The sequence below is a fragment of the Rousettus aegyptiacus genome, unplaced genomic scaffold (assembly GCF_014176215.1).
Source record: "Rousettus aegyptiacus isolate mRouAeg1 unplaced genomic scaffold, mRouAeg1.p scaffold_m13_p_17, whole genome shotgun sequence".
Taxonomy (NCBI): Eukaryota; Metazoa; Chordata; class Mammalia; order Chiroptera; family Pteropodidae; genus Rousettus; species Rousettus aegyptiacus.
Window position 1 is genome coordinate 22,658,808 of NW_023416292.1, and position 5,230 is coordinate 22,664,037.

Sequence of the window (5,230 nt, forward strand, 5' to 3'; positions counted from 1 at the left end):
CTCGGATGGCCCCGCGTCGGCAGTGCCCGTGTTAGCTTCTCTCTACGTGCCAGCTGGGGTGACGGTGGCTGCTGGGACCGTGTCTTCAAGACTGTTTGCTCAAAAGAGCTTTGGGAAAGAGCAACAAGATTGTTTACCGAGGCCTGTCGCGGTCGGGGCTGACCGCATCTGACACACCGTGGGTCATTCGTTTCACCACGTGAAGTGGAACTCCTTCCGGAGGCACCATACCTATGACTTGGTCCGCGGGCCGCCTTTTATGCGGGTGCGTGGATGCATGCTGCGTGTCCATGAATGCAGCACGCACGTGTGATTACAGACGCGGGGCTATGTGAATGCGCGCACTTGTGTCTGCCCCAAGTGTGAGTGTGGAGAGCCGAGGGCATCTCCACAAAGCGAGCGTGTCGGCGCGACCGCCACGCGGGTCGAGGGCGGAAGACGAGCAGCACCACGGAATCCCAGCCCCGCCCCTGCCCGGGGACACCAGTGTTTTCGCTCGGACGCTGCGGATGAGACTCTTCCGCTCCGGAACGTGCGCCAGTGAAACCACGCAGCGCGGTTCCCTTCGCGCCTGGCTTCTTTGACGCCGCATCGTCTGTGCGAGATTCGCCCACGCGGTGCATTTTCCCTGCTGCGTCGTGTTCCGTTCTGTGAGCAGCCCCAGCGTATCGACTCATGTCGCCGCTCGCCAAGCGCGAGAGGGGCTCGCGTCTGGCCGGAGGCTCCCGACGCTGCCTGCGGGCCACGCTCACTTTTAAGTGTCTGTAAAACACAGACTCCGGATGACGTCTGCCTTTTCAGTCCTGGTCCTGGTAATTTACACCTGCTTCTGTTTCTCTTGATCAGTCTCGCTAAGGGTTTATCAATCTTAGCAGTCTTTTTTTAAAAAAATAATTACCGTAGAGCCTCTCGATTTTCCTCGTCTACTCTCCTCTCTGTTTCGCTGACTTGTGCTCTCTTCTTTACAGATTTCTTTGTTCGATTTGCTCTTTTTTTCTCCCAGCTCCCTGAAACTGCTTCTTAGATCAGGCATTTTTCCTTACATATATATGTATGGAAGGACTTACTAAACGTTCTTCTAAGCTTAGCTCAAACTCGGTCCCATAAAATTTGATTTGTTATGCTTTTATTTTCATTCGGTTCGAAATATTTTTTAATTTCCTTTAGGATTTCTGTTTTGACCCATGGGTTAAGAAGGACTATATTGCCTAATTTACAAACATTTGAGGATTTTTTTTAGTTACTTTTTTATATGATTCCAGTTTAACTCCACTGTTGTCAGAGAAGACACCACGATTTTAATACTTTGGAATTTTTCTGGAACTTGCTTTGTAGCTCAGCATATCACCATTACAAAAAAGGGGTCCTTAAGATCATTATGTGGAAAGTTAAATATTAAAACAAGACACTCTCTTTTATCTACCAGATTAGCGTAGATTTAAAACTATAATAATTCTTCATTTGGGCGAGGGTGCGAGAAAATCGGTAGGAGATAGAAGGTGGGAAAGTTAAGCAACAGAAAGCAGGATGGATAAATGACGAGAGGTGCAGACTATAACATCGTACGTAAATATTAAAATTCGTGCCTTAGAATACGTGATGACGGGAGAGAATAGTCATGTTCTATCGCCACGTGGCATGTGTGAAACTGCTTTAAAGTCACCCGGTCTGCGGCTCCAGGTACATGCGTGTCTAGGAAGAATGCACCCCGGCGGCAGGTCTTCTTAATAAGCTCCTATGTTTTCCAGATTTAGATAATTCACGTTTGTGTTTTCCATCATCGGAAAAAGTAAACGACAAAGAAAAAAACCTAGAAGCAGACACGGGAAACGCATGACAATTATCGTATCTACATGATGACGAGAAAAATAATTTCGGCATGTTTTAATTTTAACGTATTTTCAAAATTTTGTATACTCAATACATAATTTTATAAAGGGATGAAACCCTTTATGGCTCCGTTATCGGCGTGTGTGTGTGCACAGAGGAGAACCGTGAATAGGCATGCCAAAATAGTAGCCTCAAGGCCGTCTGGGTAGCGAGGTTTTTGATGCTTTTCATTTTTCTTTACATTTTCTGATATTTTCTATTTTACATATTTTAAAAATCTATCGTATAACGAGAAAAATAGAGGTCATGTAGGAATCCTTGCTATGTTGTTTTGGATATTGCTTAACATTTAGGTAGTAGAGTTGGGTTTTTTTGTGCTTACACGCAGTAACAAGAAACAGAGTCTGTCTGCGTGAAGGTAGTGAGTATTTAAATTACCAGCAAGTTAAGGCACCATCTAACAGCCTGCAATTCTCGCTGGCATCGGAGACGCCGGGTCTGATGTAAAGCAGGAGAGAAACGTGATTGCCACACAGTTAATCACACAGGGCCCCAGCGACAAGGGAACGTGTTTCATACCCCTTTTGACCTTTCTGCTTCTTTCGGTGGCTGGAAAAATAAGAACGGCAGAAGCAGAAAAGTCAGAGAGAGTGGCTAGGTGGCCACACTTTCATTTAGCTCTGTTAAGCGAGTGGGGACGAGTTGGTGGCTGACATACATCAAAACGGCGTGCAAATAATTGAGGAAACCAAAGCCGGCTGGAAGTTGAGTACGTGCTACTCGGAGGTCACCTGACCTCAATCTGGAGTGAAATCCTAGAACAGTGCTGGGAAGAATTTTGACATAATATAAAAATTCTAGGTGAGTGGTAAAAAGTGACCATTTCAACGTTGTGTGTAAAGCAAGGTCACATTAAATAGATTGATAACTTTTGAAGAATCATCCAAAAGGAACCAAATCCCACTGAGGCACTGGTCGACTGGCCTTGTGGTGGCATTAACTATTTTGTCAGGTTTTTTTATTGTGGTAAAATACATACAACATAAAATTTGCCATTTAAACCATTTTAAGCGCATATTTCTGGGGCACTAATGACGTTCGCAATGCCGTGCAGCCATCACCGCTCCCTGAATCACCCCGGGCAGAAGCCCCGCGGCCGTGACGCGGTCGCTCTCCGACCCCGCGCCCCAGCCCGCGGCTGCGTTCCGTCCGCTTGCCGTGGCTGCGGGCGAGCCCGTCTCGGACGCCGTGGCCGCGGGCGAGCCCGTCTCAGACACTCTGCACAGGGAGTCGTGTGACAGCTGCCCTTCGGCGTGTGCCTGTGTCGCCGGGCACAGCGGCTCTGCACCTTGCGTCAGGAGCGTGTGGTTTCTTCGGCGTTTCATCCGTCGCTGTGGCACCTGGGTTGTGTCCACCTTTGACCTGCCGAGAACAACGCTGCGATAAAAATTTCTTCCTGAGTCTTTAGGACACACACTTGCAAGCGGAGTCGGTGGGTCGCCTGGTGACAATAGGCGTCACGTTTGGAGGGACCAGATTCCGTCGTGGCAGAGGCTGGCCGGCCGACGTTCCCGCCAGCAGCGTCTAAGGGTCTCGGTTCTCCGCCTCCCCGTCACACTTATTTATTTTTTTAAATTACTGTTACTGTCCTAGGAGGAAGTAGTTCCTCATTATTGTTTCGCTTTGCATCTCCCCAATGAGTAATGATGTCAGCGTCTTTTCATGTGCTGATTGACCATATTTCTATATTTTCTTCGGCGAAATGTCTATTCAAGTCCTTTGCCTGTTTTAAAATTGGGTCTTTGTGTTTTCGTTGTTGGATTGCAGGAGTACTTCATATATCCTGGACATTGAACCCTTAGCAGACACGTTATTTGCAAATATTTTCTCCAAGTTTTTAAGTTCGAATAGGTCCAGTTCATCTGTTTTGTTGTCATTGCTCACGCTTTAGGCGTCGGGTCTAAGTCTTCGTGGCCAGCTCCAGGGTCATGAAGATGCATCCCTTTATTTTTCCTAAGAGTTCTATGGTTTCAGCTGTCACATTCCGGTCGTCCATCCGTTTCGCGTCGACATTTTGCATATGATGGTAACTTAAACACATCAGTGCCCGCTACCTTCGTGCAGAGGAGCTGTTTCGGCCTCATTCTCCTGCACGTGGAAATCCAGCTGTCCCCGTGAGTGGGCTTGTCACTTGGATGCGTGGGTTTGCGTCTGGGCTCTCAGCTGTAGACTAGTCTCTCCTCAGGCTCGTACACACTCTTGTTTATTGCGCCTTGGTAGTAAATTCAGAAACTGGGAAATGAGAGTCTTCCAACTTCGATTTTCTTTTTCAGTGTTGTTTAAGCAATTTGAAGCCCCTTGTAACGCCTTATGAATTTGAAGATTGGCTTTTCTGTTTCTGCAAAAACGCCGTTGGAATTTTAGCAGGGATTTATTGGACCTCTAAATCACTTTCGCGTTAGTAACAACGTGGCAGTATTAAGTCTTCCTATCTGTGAACACAGGAGGTTTTCCCATTTATGTAGGTCTTTCTTCAGTTTCTTTCAGCATTGTTTTTTAAGTTTTCAGTATATAAGTCTTTAACCTTCTTGGTTAAAATGTTAAGTCCTTTTAAAATCTTGCGCGTGTGGATATACGTATACGTACGTGTGTACACGTTTCTGCTCGTCACGCACGCGGGAGATGGCGTCGAAGCTGCCGACTCCTGCGTGGCTCCGTTACCGTGTGACAGGCCGCTGGCTGCTCAGACCGAGAACGCGAGTCTCTCGTGAGCTTGTAAAACTCAAACTCATAACGTGGTAATGAAAGGTGTCTCTGCTTTAATGTGGAGAGCACAGCCAGCCTAATTACAGCTTTCTTGGATTTCTGAGATGTGGGAGTTTCTTAATGAGCTCGTGCTACACATTAATTACGTTGTGGGGCAGTGGTAAGCCGAGTCAGTACGGATCGGTTAGGCCATGTGGGGGCTTCAAAAATCACTTGTGAATTTTGATACTTTTAGCAGGCAAAGTAGCTGAAGTTATCCTGATGGTTTCTCCTTCTCAAAAGAAGTAATAAAATAGTTTATATTTAATTTAATTTATCAGGATTTTCTGTATATTCTTCTGATGGAAACAAAAAACAAAATTAAAAACAAAACAAACGGAAGCAGAAATGCTGCAGTAAAGCTTGACATGACCCCAGTGTTTCAGTCAGGGGTCCTTGGAACACCTTCGAGGTGTGGGGGCCGGCCCTGCGCTGCCGGCCGTGAGGGTTCAGGGGCGGACGCCTCCACGCAGCCTTCCGGGATCTCTGCGAGCCAAAAACCTGTCTGCCCCAACGGCTCCTTCAGTCCAGGTCAGTCTGAAGGGTTTTTACTGCTTCAGCATATTCTGGTGGAAAGCCTCTTAAGATTTTCCTG